The sequence below is a fragment of the Alosa pseudoharengus genome, unplaced genomic scaffold (assembly GCF_046254945.1).
Source record: "Alosa pseudoharengus isolate Yale_2024_CS ecotype anadromous, Long Island Sound unplaced genomic scaffold, YU_APseudo_1.1 YU_APseudo_1.1_scf_17, whole genome shotgun sequence".
NCBI lineage: Eukaryota > Metazoa > Chordata > Actinopteri > Clupeiformes > Clupeidae > Alosa > Alosa pseudoharengus.
In genome coordinates this window covers 27,541,736-27,561,281 of record NW_027468640.1, presented here as the reverse complement: position 1 = coordinate 27,561,281, position 19,546 = coordinate 27,541,736, and the positions used below count along the sequence as shown (strand labels likewise).

Below are 19,546 nucleotides of genomic sequence, written 5' to 3'. Positions count from 1 at the left end.
ACTGTTCGATCACATAGACGGAGTGACTGACACACTGACACAGAATAGTGAGCAACTATTGGAGCAAAAAATTCATGTGATGTCTTCTTACATGAGAGGCACTAAAGCATCACTGTAGCTAGAATTTGGACTGCACTACAGGCGAAACAAAAAAACAAGGTTCTCAAGGGTGACATCCTCAAATCATCCCCTCGTCAGTTTTACAACTCTGGACCTGATTGGAGGATGGTCCTTCCAAACTAGTTCTACATCTCCACAGAGACCCTTTCAGTAACGGAGTGGTCAGTCAGCTGTATTCTCCTCCATTCTGTGGCATTCTCAGTTCAGAGAGGTCATGTGCCTACGGCAGCAATGCCTGGGGAGCAAGATTAGCCAATCAGCTAAGTGCTCAGACTCAGAGCCCTCATCAATGCCAACAAGGCCCGACAGAGCCAACACACATTTCACATTGACTTCATCTAACGACACAGAGTAAGTGCAAATCCTGACAACGAATCAGTCACAGACATCGCTCGCTGATCGATGGTGGGACAGCGAAAGGAGCCAGCGCTAAACCGCCAATTCGAGAGGCGAATTCCGAACACAGCACATGAGATCATAGTTGAGCAGCCCTTCAGATCTCATACTTCTGTCTGGAACATTTTCGATTCTCTCATGCTGTAAGAATTCATTTACGAAAAGAAAAGCCCAGCGAATAGGGGACGGGGGGAAAGCAATAACCCCCCCCCCCCCCCAGAAGAACAAAGGGGCCGTTTCCCCTGTATAAGGCCGGAGCCTTAGGGTGGGGAATCTGGCACAGCGACGGGGACAGAGGAAGAGAGGGAGTGAGAGAGAGAGAGAGGGAGTGAGAGAGAGAGGGAGTGAGAGAGGGAGTGAGAGAGAGAGGGAGTGAGAGAGGGAGTGAGAGAGAGAGGGAGTGAGGGAGAGAGAGAGGGAGTGAGAGAGGGAGTGAGAGAGAGAGGGAGTGAGGGAGAGAGAGAGGGAGTGAGAGTGAGGGAGAGAGAGAGGGAGTGAGAGTGAGGGAGAGAGAGAGGGAGTGAGAGAGAGCAGGGCCTGGCCTAGTTTGGACCACAAGCGGGCTTATTTGGTGCGTTTCGCCCCTAAAATAGCCACCTTTGTCTGATGCCCCCCCCCCCCCTTTTTTCTGCAGGCTAAATATGACCCACCACCTTGCCAGTGTTTCTGTTCCTGATGCCTTCTCTCTCACTCCCTTTCTTTATTGAGCTCTCTCTCTCTTTCTCTCTCCGTCTTGGCCCTTTCTTTGGGTCATGGGGTATTTATGGGTACGTGTGGATGCAGATTATAGGGCCGGTACTAAATGTGGCGTGGTTGAGGAGTGCACCAATGACCACAGCACTGTCATTACAGGGTGTGGGAATACAACAGAGACCGAGGGAGAGATGGAGAAGGGCGGGAGTCGAGAGAGAGAAAGAAAGAAAAAGAGCGAGAGAGAGAGAGAGAGAGAGAGAAGAGGGAGGAAAAGACAGAGAGAAGAGAAAACATGTTTGTGATGGAGTTAGCCTGTTTGTGAACCTAAATATGGGGAAGAACCTAATGCTATTTAATGTAACAGCCCTCCAGGAGCTGTGTGTGGGTGGGTAGGGTGTGTGAGAGAGAGTGTACTGCCGTGTTATGGGTCCATGGCTTAACTCTGCATGGTCAGCAGGAATGTCTGTATCTAATAAAAAAGGTGTTTCAGTTGTGGCACAGGCCTGGAATGTGTGTGTGTGTGTGTGTGTGTGTTTCATATCTGTCCAAGGGTACATATTCCAGTCTGGGTGCCTGTGTTTAATAAAAGGTGTTTTATAACCCTAAGTGTCAGCGGAATGTTAGCTGGAGGTGAGGGAGGAGAGACTGTGCAGAGGTACGGAAACACCTACCCTTAGATAGGTGTGTGTGCTTGTGCACGCCAGTCCCCAAGAATAGAGTTCTGTGTAGGCAAGGGTGTGAGGGTGAGGGTGTGTGTGTGTGTGTGTGGGGGGGGGGTAAGAATAACCTCATCAACCAGTCATCAACCGAGAACCATGACCAAATGAGCCCAATGAGTTGTCCACACAGTGGAGCAGTCTGTGCCTAGTGCCTTGTGTTGGTTACGGGTCATTGCAAGAGTCATTGCACATCATAAAAAAGGCCACTCTATGAGGTTGCTTGCATAACAAAGAGGCTTGTTTTTCATGGTTTTTGCATGACATTGCATTTGCTCCTGAAGAACACACCGACAGATGTTCTTGTTCTTTCACCAAGCCCAGATGTTCGTCTGCCGTCTTGTCAGATACACGCCCCAGACGGACCGAAAGCCAGCTGATTAAAATGCGGTGGGGAGTCCCACTCCCATCACGAACAGTTTACCTTAGCAGGAGTGAGGAGATGCCTGTGTGGTCTCCGCTGAAGAGATTATTATGGTGAAAGAGTGGAAGGTTCTGGAAAGTTGATACCAGTGAGCATACGGAGTCTGACAAGAAAATGGCCTCACATTAAGCAGGTATGGAGTAAAAAAAAAAAAAAAAAGAGAATGACGAGGAAGATGATGATGCATGCAAGAGTCTTTTGTCAGTTTGTCACACACTGGTTTAGTGTTAGGCTATCCCACAAATACAGACAGACCTCCAAAAACAACCACACAGACACAAACATGCGCACACACACGCACGCACACACGTTTAGCTAACTGAAAGCATTGAGGTCGCATTATCACTGATATTCAGCTGTTCTTGTCCTTTGAGCAGCAGCAACCACTTCTTGCTCTCTGACTAGCTAAAGCAGCACTGGCCAAATGGAGGTCCGCATTACACAAGTCAGACATATCTGCAGATCTCACTTCCTCAGCAGGGACACGGCCTACAGAGTGCATCGTCCACAGAGCCAGACAGGGGCCCGCAGTCAGGGCCATTATGAAGCTCCAGACTCGTTTAGGCATTAGGGCTGAAGAACAGAATTTGGTAAGAGAACCAACAGAAATTAGCCTACATATTCCAAATTCCGAATGCTATGACAATGTGTGTGTGTGTGTGTGTGTGTGTGTCTGTGAGAGAGAGAGGGAGAGAGAGTACAGTGGGACAAAGCCGGTGCTTCACCGAGTCTATTGTCCTGCTCCCGGAGGGAGACAGTGGGAACAATAGGCTGGGCAGAGGGGTGTGTGAGTAAGGGTGTGTGTGAATGTGTGTGTGTGTGTGTGTGCGTGTGTGTGTGTGTGTGTGAATGTGTGTGTGTGTGTGTGTGTGTGTGTGTGTGTGTGTGTTTGTATCTGTATACGACCCTTGGTGTGTAAGTATTTGGGTCCATATGAAAACGGTTATGGCATGTTGATTGTAGGTGTGTGTCTGTATGTATATGCGACTGCGTGAGGTAATGTGTGTGTGCGTGTGTGTGTGTGTGTGTGTCTCTTGTCCCTGGTGTTCCGTCAGACTCTCCCCCACAGCTCTGCTCTCACACTCAGCAGCTTTTGTCCGGCTGTTTAATTTGGCAAGGAAGCTCCTCAGAACACACACACACACACACACACACACACACACCATCCTCTTCTCCTCTGAACCTCCCCCCCACCCCCCACCCTTCCCAGAGGGCCATGGAGCACTCCAGGCTGCTGCTCCAAGGTCCATACACACACACACACAAACACACACACGCACTACTGTTCCCAAAGCAGCTGCCCGACCATTAGATACACACACACACACACAGCACCTTCTTCCAGCACGCACTGCATGTGGAAGGCATTTTTTCCACACGGCTAGGAGGCATTGTAATTAGCTTCACACACGCATATGCACACCCACAAACACACAAACCAAAAATTCTAACAATTAGGAAGAGTGCAACTGCCTAAGATTAGTTCCTCCCGTCCCCCTAACAAACAAAGACACACACACATGCGCACACACACACACACACACACACACACACACACACACACACACACACACACACACACACACACACACACACACACACACACACACACACACACACACACACACACACACACACACACACACACACACACACACACACACACACACACACACACACACACACAAAACAAAAGGACATGAACTACTCACTCGTTCCCCATCAACATTAATGCAATCACACTAAAGCATTCAGGTGACCTCTCTGAACTTGTCCCGTTACCATGGAGACAGCGAACTGGGATTCCTAACGGGGGCGACCCACCGCCCCGTGCTCCTAAGCTCGATAAGATGCTCACGACACTATGACAAATTAGTGTGCTTCATTATCGCTGACACAAACACTCTCTCATGTACGCTCCCTCAGAGATATAGACACACACACTGCAAATCATTATCTAGCGCACACACACAAATTAAGAGACACACACACACAAATTCAGACAGACACAGACACAGACGCACACACACACAGACACAGCCACGCTCATATATACACACACACACACACACACACACACACACACATTCATACACACACTCCGAGGTAGACACACACACCGCAAATCATCAAGCACACACACACACAAATTAAGACACACACACAAATTCAGACAGACACAGACACACACACACACACACACACACACACACACACAGTCACTCTCATATAGATACACACACACACACACACACATTCATACACACACTCCGAGGTAGACACACACACTGCAAATCATCAAGCACACACACACAAATTAAGACACACACACACACACACACACACACAAAACTGGTGCTCAGCGGCCTGTGGCTTGGTGGCCTGAGTCTTGTGATTGTCTCATAGGCCTGTGGAGGCTTGAGGGGGGAAGAGTGTGAGAATGCTGCCATTCAGCTCCTGCCCTCAGCACAGCTTGTACCGCCACGCCGCGCCGCCCAACAGAGCCGTGCATCTGTACTGTTTCATCACAACTTCTCCTTATCAATACCTCACACCCAACGTGCTACACATCTGACTACGGAGGGGAGCTCTAGTTAGCCTACACCCTAAAGAGATGTGTGTCTCTCTAGACATCTACAAAAAGTCAAATATTGCTTTGCCGTATACTGTGGTGTTGTCATACACGCCAGACAGCCGTTATTCTTATTCTGTCTGTAGGCTACTTAATGGCACAGCATCCCACAGGCGTATCAGCTTTCAGTATCGTCAAAAATAAAACTATTCAGGGGCACCTTATCGTGGTGTGCAACAACTGTAGGCTATCATCTTGGCCGAACTGTTATCTCAACTCACCCTCTTGTGTAAGTTAGGCCTACTGTGTGTACACACACTCAGCAAGCATAGTCTTCCGCTATTGAGAGAGGCGAACGTCGTGACCCAAGTCTGTGGAACGGGTGGTCTTACTGAAGTTTAGAAAAGCAAGGAAACAAATGTCTAAAGTGGCGAAAACTATAAACTGAAGCTCATGATGGCCAAAGACAAATGCCTTTCTCTTCCCAGTTCCCAGGCAATCTTGGAAAGAAATGTTGAAACCACAATTAACCACAAGAGTGTATTTCTCTGATCTCGGGAGTTCACATACATAAGCAGAAATGAAAAACATCTCAGACTTAGGCTACTTTTTTAAAAGGATACAAAAACGGTCTCAACTGACACGACATGTCAACTGCAACAAAACAAAGTGTGCATTGTTGACAAAGTCTCTCTACTATGCTCGGGTATTGCCTTCACAGCTGACTGTTTGTTCCAGTGTCATAATGGTGAAATGAGGACCACAGAGCCATAACATTACCGTGGATGAAACACAAGAGCCTCTTCAGCGGAGACAAGTGACTCTTACGGCTGAGAGCAGGACTGAGAGCCACTCAAAGGCATCTCAAAATGACAGCCCGCTCCTCCGCTCACTCGTCTACCCATCGTCTCTATCCTCCCATCACTCATTCTCTCTCTTTCTCTGTCTGCATTTATCTCTGTGGTCACTGGTGCATTATTAAAGAGTAAACCTCTCCCACTTCCTGCTTTTAAAGAGGCCGTCATTAGTTGCCATGGCGATGACCCACAGGTGCAGTCTGGGGGGGCCCAAGGGTGTGTAGGCCCTGTGTGTGTGTGTGTGTGTTTGAAGGGGAGGGTATATTGCTGTTGGTGTAATGCCAACAATTTCCAAAATCAATTCAGTATATCAAATCAGTTTTGCTATTCTTTGTGTTTTTTACAAACATAAAAACACAAGGATGTTAAATCAGCAGCATTAAATTGAAAAGGGGGACAAAAAAGCATACAGTAACATGTTGCTCTTCTGTGTAATAACAGTTGGGGATACTTCCTTGGCTGTGGTTTAGGACAGAGACAGTTGTGCTATTTTAGCCTGGGCGTCCCAGGAGATGAAGTGCTGCTGCTTGCTTAGATGTGCGGCTCCTTGACCGTTCCTTGACTTGGCCGAGCTGTCTGCGCTCACAACAGATGCGCTGACCACTTGAGTTACATGCGCAAGAAACCATCAACAATGCTTAGATGGATGATGGTCAGGGAGCAATATAAGAGAGAAAAGAGGGAGAGAAAAAGAGAGGGAGAGAGGGAGGGAAAGAGAGAGAAACTTCATGACCACCACCTGCTACTACTCCTCTTCCCCTCCATCTCTCTTTTCCTCCCTTAAGCAAGAAGATTAGCCAGAGCAGATTACCCAGAAGGCAAGAGGGGTGACTCCTACACACACTCACTCACCCACAGACACACACAACACAAGACTAAGAATAACACACTTTGTCTCGCCTTTACTCATGAAAATCTATCAGCGCTGTGAGGTACACGATTGCTCATACCCCTGTTCTGAATGAACAGACAGGTACATACAAGCACACACAAGCACACACAAGCACACACAAGCACACACACACACACACACACACACACACACACACACACACACACACACACACACACACACACACACACACAGACAGTCCTCTAGCAAATTATCCCTCCTTTAGTGACTTCATAACTCCACAACAGATCCAAACATGTTTCATCTCCTTGATCACTCATCCAGAGTAGCGACACACACCCTCAGACACTTACACACTCACCACAAGTCATAGAGACACCATCCAACTCATTTACCCATCACAGCCCATATCTTACACTTCAGTGTGTGCGTGTGTTTGTGTGTGTGTGTGTAGCTGTGTGTGTGTAGCTGTGTGTGTGTGTGTGTGCTCAGTGTTTGTGTGTGTGCTCAGTGATTTACTCCCCACTGCTCTCATCCTCCACCACAACACTGAAATATAAGAGGGGAAAAACACAGGCTTCTCCAAAATCTGTGTGTCTATGTACCGCTGGATGTGTGTGTGTGTGTGTGTGTGTGTGTGTGTGTGTGTGTGTGTGTGTGTGTGTGTTGGATGACAGACTTATGGAGGGATCAGGTACTGAGTCATAGTATAAGGGAGAGGCCCTAAGAGGGAGAGATGGTTGCTGGGGGGAGACGCAAGGAGAGGGAGAGAGAGAGAGAGAGAGAAAGAAGGAAAGAAAGAAAGAAAGAAAGGAGAGAAAGGAGAGAAACCAGGGCCGCATATAATACCAATGAAGGCTTGAACAAAGCCTGAAAAGAGAGGGAAGAGGACAAGGGTGAGAGAACAAAAACACAGGGCAGCATGACTCAACCAATTGGACAGATCATCCCCCTCTCCCTCCCTCCCTTCCTCCCACCCTCCCTTTCTTTCTTTCTTTCTTTCTTTCTTTCTTTCTCCTCACCTCCCTCCCCCTCTTCTTACTAAAGCTCGGAGTTCTTGCAGAGTCAGACTCATGCAAATCAGTGGGAGAAGGGAACTGAGGGAAGAGGAGGCTTTCTTGGAATACTGCGCCGTGCCCCGGCCCAGTGCACCACCACACTGCAGTAAAATCACCCGTCGCTGCGGCCAGGGCTGCAGAACAACACATTCATACAGCATAGGATCATGATTTAGAGACACATATTATCACCAATGCAGTGGTGCCAAGTTGCCTATTTTTTTTTTTTTTTTTCCTCTAACGTCACATCACAAATTTGAATTTGAATTATATTTTGGCACATCTGCATCTACTCTGATAACACTGCTTCTGAAGTCCACAAGATGGCAAAACATCCTTTTTCTTTTGCATCAGAGCAGAAATGGGAAAGGAAGTCCTAGGCTAGTCGGGAGCAAATTCACCACGCCAATATTTCTGTCTTTATGCCATGAGGAGAGTGTCTTTATCTCTGTCTTTATGCCATGTGGAGAGTGTCTTTATCTCTGTCTTTATGCCATGTGGAGAGTGGTGTTGATGTCGGTCACTGTGACCACTGTGACCTGTGTGTACTGGACCTCACCTAGCAGCTGGGCATCACTGTAGAATCCCACAATTAGCCTAAATACCCCCATGCCCTGAACTAGCGTGAACTAGGGTTCTTCAAATAGCCTAATCCCTATGGAATAATCCCTGAGTTTACAGTGGGATTTGGGACCCTTTCAAAAGTTCCTTGATGAGGACTTTCTGAGACTGTGATTGTGAGATTAAAAGGAAGAGGCTTTTCAGGGGTTCTGAACATTCTTTATGACAAAGTGTTCTGTGCATAGTGAAGGTGCAGCTTTAACATCTTGTTGTTGTTGTTGTTGTTGTTGTTGTTGGTCATCGTTGTTGTTGTTTATTAAAAACATGAAGGGCTGTGTGAGAGAGGGCTTTTAGGGCCTATCAGTAGAGGAGTCCAATGTTAAAGCACAACTAAATATCTTCATTGAGCAATCACAGAAATAGATGCGCTAAGAAAAAAAAATACATGTGTAATAAACCTTTTTACCCAACAACTGAATCTTTCTTCTCCTACCTAAATGGAAATGATTAACCAAACAGTTAACTTCAAAAGAGACAGGCATCTGCCTGATAATTGTTTTGAGCGTATAGTAAATTACAGGGGGAAGTTTAATAAGAGCAGTCAACATCATTTAAAGCAGCTTTATGACTTAGGTTCAGTAGTCCAAATATTTGTTTACTTAGTACGTCTGCCACTGTAAAAAGCTTGTGCAGCAGCAAGCCTATGCTATTTTGTTGTGAACTGCTAGCATAATATGGTATGGATCTAAACGTAAAGAGTAGTTGTATATGATGCAAAAATAAGATCAAAGCGGTTACTACGGAGGTAGCGTGTTTCATTGTTTTGAGTGAACCGTTTCCAATGACAACAGCACAGAGAAGCTTTTTCACATGGGCAACTAAAGTAACACCGTCACTTCCTGTTTAGAACCAACAAGGTTTCAGTGTGTCCCTGTGCATACTGGTACCAGTGCATACGCTTGAACATGTATGTGTGTTTGTATGCAAGCATGTGTGTGTGTGCACATGTAAAACGATAAGGGGACGTGTGTGTATGTGTGTATGTGTGTGTGTACATGTAAAACGATGAAGGGACGTGTGTGTGTGTGTGTGTGTGTGTGTGTGTGTGTGTGTGTGTGTGTGTGTGTGTGTGTGTGTGTGTAATAGAGAAGGGGGCGCAGTAGACCAGAGATAGCGTCTCTGAACCATAACACTGAATCTGGAGCAGAAGCTCCCTCGTTTGAAGCACGTCGTCAAGTGAAAGCAAGACAGGGCCAAGCGGTGGGATTCTAAATATGCGGGAGGCCCTCGCCACTCCGCCCTGCCCCTGTGTGTATTGAGTGTCTGTCTGCTTGGGTTTGCATGACTCGTCACATCTATACACCTCTAATGTGTCTCATCATCTTTGTATACATACAGAGGAAAATATTTAATTGGGCCGATAAGTTGGCCCACAATGTGCATGTGTGTGTGCCTGTGTATGTCTATGTGTGCCTGTGTAGGTGTGTGTTTGTGTGTGTGTGTGTGTGTGTGTGTGTAGTACGTGTATGTGTGCGTACGTGTGTGTACTCTTTAGCTTGTTGCACCTATGTAAAGGCTGGCTGCAGCCATGCAAAAATGACATGGAGGGACAGGAGGGGCCGATGACCACAGGACCAAACTTCAGTAACCTCTCTCTCCCCCTCTCAATAGCAAACAGACCAACAGCAGGGACAGTCTGACAGAGACACTGACATTGTGTCTGATGTGTCTTAACAGTCACTGAAATCTGGACATTACAGTCCATTAGGATCATTTAAATTCTTCCATCAGCTGTCTTTGCCATAGTCTCTAATTGCCTGATAGATAACTAGGCCTATACACTAGAGTGTCAACAGTGACACCCTGCATGCATACTACACATGGATATTTTGATTTGCCTAAGAATCACAGAATATATGTTATGTGCATTTAGTTATTTGTTCACCTTTTATTATACTCTGGTGTTCACATTTCTGGTTTTGTGTGTCTCGCCTCTCATGCAAACGAGACGATCAGCCCCTGTGGCCTGTGGGGGTGCGTCAAATCTCCATGACAACCAAAGTATGCAGATCTAACAGCCGAAGGGAGAGCAAACCAGAGAGAGCGAGAGATAGAGAGAGAGAGAAAGAGAGAGAGAGATAGAGAGAGAGGGAGAGAGGTAGCGAGTGAGAAAGGGGGGGGGGGGGGCGGGGGCAATCTGTAGTGGTGTGAAAAACAGTTTTGGAACATTGCCTAATGTTCCAAAAGCCTCCACGGAATATAGGGTGACGTCACTGTCAACAACAGCAACTGTTGCATATCTCTCTCTCTCTACCCCCCAACCCGCTTTCAGTCCTTCCATGAGTCTCTCTCTTTCCCTTTCTCCCTCTCTCTCTATTTCTCTCCCTCTCTCCATCTCTCCATTTATCCCTCTCTCCTTCTCCCCCTCTCTCCTTCCCCATCTCTCTCCTTCTCCCTCTCTCTCCCTTCCCTCCTCTCTCTCCTTCTCCCCCTCTCTCTCCTTCTCCCCCTCTCTCTCCTTCCCCATCTCTCTCCTTGTCCCCCTCTCTCCTTCTCCCCCTCTCTCCTTCCCCATCTCTCTCCTTCTCCCTCTCTCTCCCTTCCCTCCTCTCTCTCCTTCTCCCCCTCTCTCTCCTTCCCTCCTCTCTCTCCTTCTCTCTCTCTCTCCTTCCCCATCTCTCCTTCCCCATCTCTCTCCTTCTCCCCCTATCTCTCCTTCCCCATCTCTCTCCTTCTCCCCCTCTCTCTCCTTCCCCATCTCTCTCCTTCTCCCCCTCTTTCTCCTTCCCCATCTCTCTCCTTCTCCCCCTCTCTCTCCTTCCCCATCTCTCTCCTTCTCCCCCTCTCTCTCCTTCCCTCCTCTCTCTCCCTTCCCTCCTCTCTCTCCTTCTCCCCCTCTCTCTCCTTCCCTCCTCTCTCTCCTTCTCTCTCTCTCTCTCCTTCCCCATCTCTCCTTCCCCATCTCTCTCCTTCTCCCCCTCTCTCTCATTCCCCATCTCTCTCCTTCTCCCCCTCTCTCTCCTTCCCCATCTCTCTCCTTCTCCCCCTCTTTCTCCTTCCCCATCTCTCTCCTTCTCCCCCCCTCTCTCCTTCCCTCCTCTCTCTCCTTCTCTCTCTCTCTCCCTTCCCTCCTCTCCTAGGGGGAGTGTGCTGTCACTGCTGCTGGCCTGTGTGTCCAATGCAAACCAGATGTGGACTAAAACACCAAGCGCACTCCGTGCCCACTCAGCCCATTACTGGGCCCTTTATCGGATAAAACTGTACAAACACAATAATAGGTTAAGACAGGAAGGCCTCAGATCCTCACTAAGGTTTGTGAGAAAGCAGAAACTAAAACGGGACGAGGAAAAGCTCACGGCTCCTCATGTGGCGACCGTAGCTGTGGACCATAAAGTCATCACGGAGTGTCTTCTCATTTTGTTTACTTTTTGTAACCCACTGTATGCACTGGGTGGACAACACTTTTTAAGAGACTTACAACAACAAATAGCCTAATGGCTCTAAATACAGTAAACCTGCAGCCTATAGTCTGCATGTCTTCAGTGTGAGCATGCTGACTATCTACCACCGATCTTCATGGGGTTAAAGTCCCATCAGTCCCTAAATGTTTTTGAGGGCTGTTAGTGGGGAGCAGGCCCATATTGTGTCTGTCAGTGGAACTAAGCCTCTGGAGCACTTGGTGGGGAAAGTGATCTTTGCAAAAGGTCTGGGGTGACTTCACTGCTTAGGCTTGGCCCTAAATGCAACACTATACAATGCCCTTTCCCTATATAAAACATTCACACGCAAACATGCGAGCATCCACGCACACAACCCCAACCCATAACACACACACACCCGCGTGCACACACATATGCACACACACACTCCACCCTTTCCTCCAGCTACCACACGCCTCCCAACTATCCTGATGATTTTAGAGACACACACACTCCCACCTTCTAAAGAGCACCACACACACACACACACACACACACACACACACACACCACTCCCCCATGGCGTCTCTAATGTGGAGAGGCCTTGAATAAAACCATCTGGCCACACCAGAGTCAACACTACTGCTGCTAAGGAGAACGGCTATCAGTTACATAACAGCCCCCACGGTTCATGATTCATACACGTACACACACACAGAGAGTGAGAGAGAGAGAGAGACTCGCACAAATACACAAAGACACAAACACGCACACACACACACACACACACACTTCGCACCAGGAGTGGCTACGGTTGCCAAGACACTCTGTGCACGTTGAAACACAACGCTGTCTCCTGGTCGGTGTGGAGTTGTAGGGATCGGGGCTTGGCCCTGTCGCTCTCCCAGTCAAACAGCTGCTACTGCCTGCACAGAGTCCTGCGCTCATTACCCCGCGCAGCACGCCACTGATCTCAGATCAGCACGCAGACGGAGGGGGGAGAAACCAGCAGGGCAACACCGCAGACTACACAGCACGTTTACAAAACATAATATGCTACCCAGCTATGCGTATAGGATAGCCAACAACTTCACCGTATGACCATATGCTAAGGCTGACATTGTTTACGTTTAGCGTTTAGTTTGTTATTGAGAATGTAACTAAATGAGATATTAGGCTACATTACATAAGCATGCACTTCCTAGTCATTGACCTAACAGCCTATCATAGCCTAGCGTCCCCCACTTCCTCAACATGTGACCGGCAAGTAGAGTCTCTCTCTGTCTCTCTCTGTCTCTCTCCGTCTCTCTCTCTCTCTCTTCTCCTCCCACCTCCTCCTCCTCCTCTCCGTAGTGCACTCATCCCATAGTGTCTGGATGGGCCTCTTGGTCTGGATGAACCGTGCGTTGGGTTCAGTCGCAGTGTGTGTGTGTGTGTTGCTGTGGCTGAACTCGGGGCCAGTCTCTTAGTCACACTGAAAGGAGGCTGGAACGTTGCTACATCATAGCAGAGTTATAGCTGCACTGAGAGGAGCTGGTGCTGGAGGCCAATGGGGTGACAATGAACCTGTCTATGCGACTTGGGACTCTCTCCTCCCCCTCTCCATCCGTCCATCTGTCTTTCGCTTTCTCTCTCTCCCTCCCTCTCTCTCTCTCTCTCTCTCTCTCTCCTGCTCTCTCTCTGTTTCTTCACTATTTTCTCTTGCTCTCTGTCTCACTCGCTCCAGTCCCAAGGGAGTATAAAGGATTCTCTTCACCATCTGCTGTGCAGTGAGACCAGGAAGACCAACAGGCAGCACTCTCAGAGACCGAGAGAATGGACAGAGGAAAGAGAGAGAGAGAGAGAGAGAGAGAGAGAGAGAGACAGAGAGAGTGCAATTGATGTTCTCATTCCCTTCTTTACTGTTACATTACATTACTGGTGTTCTATTATAAGGCTTCACTAATGTCATGACATGATAAAGAAAACTCTGCATTTCAGGGAGCACAAGCCAAACAAGGCAAGACAGAGTGACAGAGAGAGGGAGAGAGAGAGAGCGAGCAAGCGAGAGAGAGAGAAGGTCACTACATGGAGAGTTGGAGGGTAAAAAGTTCGAGGAACACAGAGATTCTCTGTGAGGCAAAAGAGATGGCATGGCCAGAGATAAGGGAGAAAGTGCAACAGGCATACAGATAGAAAGAGAGAATGTGAGTGAGGGACAGAGAGAGAATGTGAGAGAAAGAGAGAGAGAGAGAGAGAGAGAGAGAGAGAGAGAGAGAATGTGAGGGACTGAGGGACAGAGAGAGAGAGAGAGCGAGAGATAGATAGATAGATAGATAGATAGATAGATAGATAGAGAGAGAGAGAGTATAACTTAACTGTGGGAGGATGAGGGAAGCAGACATTGCAGCACGACAAAGCCACATCCGCAGCAGGGGCCGGAAATGCAACAAGCAAGGGGAAGCACAAGGAACACTGCGCAACAGCTGGTTCTCTCTGACACACACAAACACACACACGCACACACACAAGCTGACATAGAACAGGCGCCGTATGACAGTACAGCACATACAGCCGCCTCAAAACAAGTGCTAGCTGAAGGCTTACTCAATAACACACCCCACACGTACACAAACACACACACACACATACAGACGCACAACACTGGAGGCGCCTTTAGATCATAACAATTTAGACAGCACGCTTGGCAGGCTGGTTAATCTCTACCTTCTCACCGTGCTTTCACAAATTCACACACACGGTGAAATCACACACTCCCCTCTCTCGCCGGCTTAACCACTGGAGGCTCCGTAGAGCCACACGAGCTGAGAGAACTTAGGCCTGCAGTCTACATGATCACAGAGAGCCCAGACTGCCAGGAGATTTCATAGAGCTGAGAGAACTTAGGCCTGCAGTCTACATGATCACAGAGAGCCCAGACTGCCAGGAGATTTCATAGAGCTGAGAGAACTTAGGCCTGCAGTCTGCATGATCACAGAGAGCCCAGACTGCCAGGAGATTTCATAGAGCTGAGAGAACTTAGGCCTGCAGTCTACATAATCACAGAGAGCCCAGACTGCCAGGAGATTTCATAGAGCTGAGAGAACTTAGGCCTGCAGTCTACATAATCACAGAGAGCCCAGACTGCCAGGAGATTTCATAGAAATGAAAGGCTCGAGGGCTCAGAGTTGAACCACGCAAGGAAAAAGATATGGTTGTTCATAGAAGTAAACGGGTTCTAATGTCAACGAGAAGAAGTCTAGAAGATTGTCAACACGGACTTGAACCGTGTACAACCACACCAGGGGGAAAAAAATGGTTGGTTGAGAGATCTAGGGCAGTTTCCTCAGGTCCACAGCCACAAGCTTGTAAAACAGAAACAGCAGTGCCATGGGAAAGATACAGATGATTTGTTTGAGGAAAACAAAAACAGTTTATTCACAGCCGGTTTGCTTGAGAGAAAAAAATGATACAGCCGAATGAGATAGAGAGAAGCATTGTTGGGGTGGGGTCGGAGGAGGAGTATGTACGTGTGTGTGTGTGTGTGTGTGTGTGTGTGTGTGTGTGTCTGTGTGTGTGTGTGTGTGTGTGTGTGTAAATAAGGGATTGCCTGTTGTAAGGTTGTAACACAAAACAGAAGACTACAAAACTAATAGCACCCTATTGAAACTGACAGTTTTATTTCCTACTTAACATCGCCGTGGCGACAGGCAGCCGGGGAGCTCTGATCTGGTAGGTTGTTGCCAGGTCACATGTCGCCACGGAGACTAGAAAAAAAAAAAACTACAAGGAAGTGGAGTTGATAAGCTGGGAGGCCCAACAAAGATCCAGATTTGAGAACACAGTTGCACTGGGATAAGGTGTTCTCATGTGTACGCACGCACGCACGGAAATACTTTCAAATAAGCTTAGAGCTGGGAGCTGTTAGTAGGAGAAATCAAATATTTGACTACTTTGTTTGCAACCTGACACTGTGCTAGCAAAGGCAACTCCAGTGCCAAACTTCACACTCTTTAACCCAGAAGGACTAAGAGGTCTTACTTTAGTGACAGAGGAATGTATGGGGGGAAAAAACACACTTCAAACATGTAACGAGATGTCGAAAGAATCTGGAATGTTCCCCTGTGCACCTAAGGGCTTGCTCTGTGTCCCTCTTGTCTCTCTGTCCCCTGCTGATAGGACACACTCTCTTTGTGAAAATAAACACACACTTGGGGCACACAGTCTTATGGAAACATTCACCAACAAATACAACAATAACACACACATTCATTACAAGTGTTTTTAATGTGCCTGTTCCAATGTTACGTGTGTAACCTAACCGAAAACAGCCAGTGGAACCACTAAAACATGAGGGAAAGAGAGTCAAGAAAAACAAGAGAGAGAAGGGGGGAGATAGAGAGGGGTGGGGGGAGAGAGAGATTGAAAAGAACGATGAAATGAAACAGGACAAAACTGGAAAAGATAACCTAGAACAGCACAAGGTCTCCAAACAGTTGAAGGTAGGAAAAGAAAAGAGAAAGAGGGGGCGAAAGAGAAAGCGTGGCTCAGACAAGGCAGGGTGTATCGGCTAGAAGATTGTGAGTTCCAGGCAGGAGGAGAGAGACCCCCGGTTTTCGGGAATGTGACGACAATGGGAGCAGCAGGAGCAGCCCAAGGACTGTTTCATCAAAAGCCCTGACCCTCCCCCGCCGTTTCCCCCTTCATACACACACACACACACACACGCACACACACGCACACACACGCGCACACACACGCGCACACACACACACACACACACACACACGTCCCTTCATCGTTCTATATCTCAGCTGCTGCGGTGCTTACTTGTGGTATGGCGTGTGTCTGCTCCCTATGTCTCTCTCTCTCCCCTCAACAAAAAGCTGTTGTGCTCCACGCGCCCCAGGGGTCACGAGTTTGGGGAGCCCCGCGACAAATATTTATTTCACTTTGCACCAACTTTCTCTCGCAGTCTGTCTGTCGTTCGTTGGTTCTCTATCCCCCCTTCTTCTTTCCTCAGGCCCCCTTTCCATCTGCCCGTGGCCCATGTGCTGTTTTTCTCTTTGCCTGTTTTGTCCGTTCTCTGACTCTCTCGTCTCGCTCTATCTGATTTTCCCTTCTGGCTACATCTCTTTGTCTTCATCTCTCCCCTTTCTCTCTCTCTCTTTGCTGTCGTTCCTCTGCAGTGCTGCTAGTCCTGGGGCAGGCAGAGAGAAGAGGCTGCACCTCCCAACCCCCAGCACGCTCCCAGGGAAGGGGAACCCTGCAGTTATTACTGTAAAGCACATGCAGCAGCCTCAAAACAAGGGCGCGCACACACACACACACACACACACACACACACGCACACACACACAAAGATGTGTATACACTACATACACAGGCTTAATACAAATATATACCTACCCCACCCTCTTACTTACTAATATCTGCATGACTCGAGGACACACACATGTGTGCACACACATATCAGCAAGGTTATTGGTTATAAGCAGTAGAGTTCTGGAACTGAGGGGGTCTTGTGCTGGGATTTGCTCAGGCACACAGTTGAGTTTTGTTCCCCTGGATGATGCAGAGCCAGTCTTCCTCTCTTTCTCTCTCTCTCTTCCTCTCTTTCTCTCTCTCTCTCTCCCTCTTTCCTAAACTCTCCATCTTTCTCTTTCTGTCAATTCTTTGGTCTTCTTTCAGAGCTGCTTTTTCTTCTCCCCCCTCTCTCACTCTCCCCCTCTCTCTCTCTCTCCGTGTCTCTCTCCTCTTCTTCCCCGAGGGCGAGGTGAACCCCTGACCTTCCTGTGGGGAAGTCTGTGCTGGAGTGTCGTCAGGAGACTGGAAGCAGCAAAAGCAGAAGGTGGGGGAAAGAAGAGAAGAAAAAAAAAAAAGACTGAAAGAAAGACCGAAAGAGTGAAAGAAAGAAAGAACGAAAGGCTGTTTTTTATAAAAGGAGGAGAGAAGGGCCCCGCTTCAGGCCTTGCTGGCATCGAGCAGCAGTTTTGCTTGTGCTTTCGGTGTTCGGCTTGAACACTGCCCACTTCACAGAGCTCTCTCTCTCTCCAGCCTGCTACCAGACAGCTGGATCCTTCGCTTCTCTCGACTCTATTCTGGGCAATATTTGTAGTTTCAGATCCACAATGCTGTGTTTAAAAAGAAACGCACAATGCCGACCTAGCCTTCACAGATGGTTGTTTGATCTAAAAAAAAAAAATTATAAAACAGTTCTCAGGGAAGCCTTGTAATTACCGGTACTGCCCACCTCATGGATAGGGTGTAGCAGGTAGGCTAACAGCAGGGTGTGTCGCAGCAGATTGAGATAGATGTTACATGTAGCCCTGGCAAAGACGGACTTGAGAACAAAGACAAATGAATCACTAGTGTGGGTGTATATGCAGGTAGATGTGTGTATGTCTGTGTGTGTGTGTGTCCTATGACTGAACCGGTCAGGAACCAGTCAGGCTTAGGTGAGTCAGGCAGCAACTGCTGGTAAGAGATCAAACTCAGGCAGGACATGAGATATTGAGCCAAGTCACAGGGACACAATAACCATGGTGATGTGCCAGCACAGTCTAATGTTTGAGCTGTTGGTTGCTTAACAGATAGATCAAAGAGATAAACAACAGAAAAAAAATTGCAAAATGTTTGTTCTGATCATCCCAAATTGGCCACAATCATGTGCGCAGTAAGTGAAGTAGACAAGTCTTGCCTTGCCTTATGGCCAAAGCACACACACACACACAAACACACACACACACACACCCACACACACACACAAGTGCATGTTGGCGTCAGCATGCTACAAGAATATTGCGTGTCTGAACCCAGACAGTTGTGTGTGTGAGAGTGAGTGTATGTGTGAGTGTGTCAGTCTGACTGGTGTTTCTTTAGTCTCACCCTAATCTACATTATTTAGGAGGCAACTGGCGCCCCATGTAGGTTAATGTTTCTGGGACATGTCACAAAGAGTCCTCTTCTCTGCTGCTCTATGAGCAAGTGACTCAAAGGAATCTAAAACACTAAACGTGAGGAGTAAATGCAGACTCAAAAGCAGGGGAGGATACGGAGGTTACGGAGTGATTTGAAGAGATGAAAATGTTCAAGTAATCTGCAGTACCTACAACAAATTATAAGCACCTCTACCAAGTCATTAGGAAGGGACTGGGAAAAGCCATGCTTCCAACACAATGCAAAACTGAGCCAACCAAGATAACCTTATCTACAGTCTCAGACACATTAATCATAGGAATATCAATTACTGCTGTTAAGCTGTCTCGGTGGCAACTGTGTATATATATATGTGTGTGTGTGTGTGTGTGTGTGTGTGTGTGTGTGTGTGTGTGTGAGTTAATACAACTAAGGACTATTCCCCTCACATGGCAGGGGAGCAGATGGTCATAATTACCGGGAACACAGCACTAGGTTCTTTGGAAAGAGGGGGCGTTTGGGTGTTCCAAGGGTGACTGGCTGCATCATCTTTAGCTAGCAAGCAAGCTAACGAGTTTGATTTCAACTAGCATGGTCTAATCCCCTTTCAACAAGACAAGGGAGAATGTAACCCAGCTAACTTCTATTACTTATCCAATTGTAGGCCAAATGCTTAACGCTAACGCAAAATGAATGTTTCCATCACGCTGTGTCAAAAAAGTAAACGGAAACTGCAAGGGGGTGGCCCCTTTGAACGAACAACAGTACACAGGAGGACACAGGCCTGTCATTATGTGCAAGAGAAGTAAGTCATGCCTACTGATGCAGCAAGAACTCCTTTGCAACAGGAAGCGAATGCGAAAGTCTTGAACTTGCAGCTAACGTTGATGCTAAGTTATCCCTAACAAGCAAGGACATATTTTGTTGTCAGGCTAGCGAGGAAAACGTGGACTGTAAACAAAAGCAAAGACTGACAATAA

The 19,546-nt window shown here is 47.7% G+C and overlaps 1 protein-coding gene across 3 annotated transcripts in view; it reads right to left on the bottom strand.

The window, feature by feature from the left end:
* The window catches only part of lrch4 (leucine-rich repeats and calponin homology (CH) domain containing 4), a 51,411-nt gene that overhangs the window by 31,209 nt on the left and 656 nt on the right, over window positions 1-19,546 (bottom strand). The window lies entirely within an intron of this gene.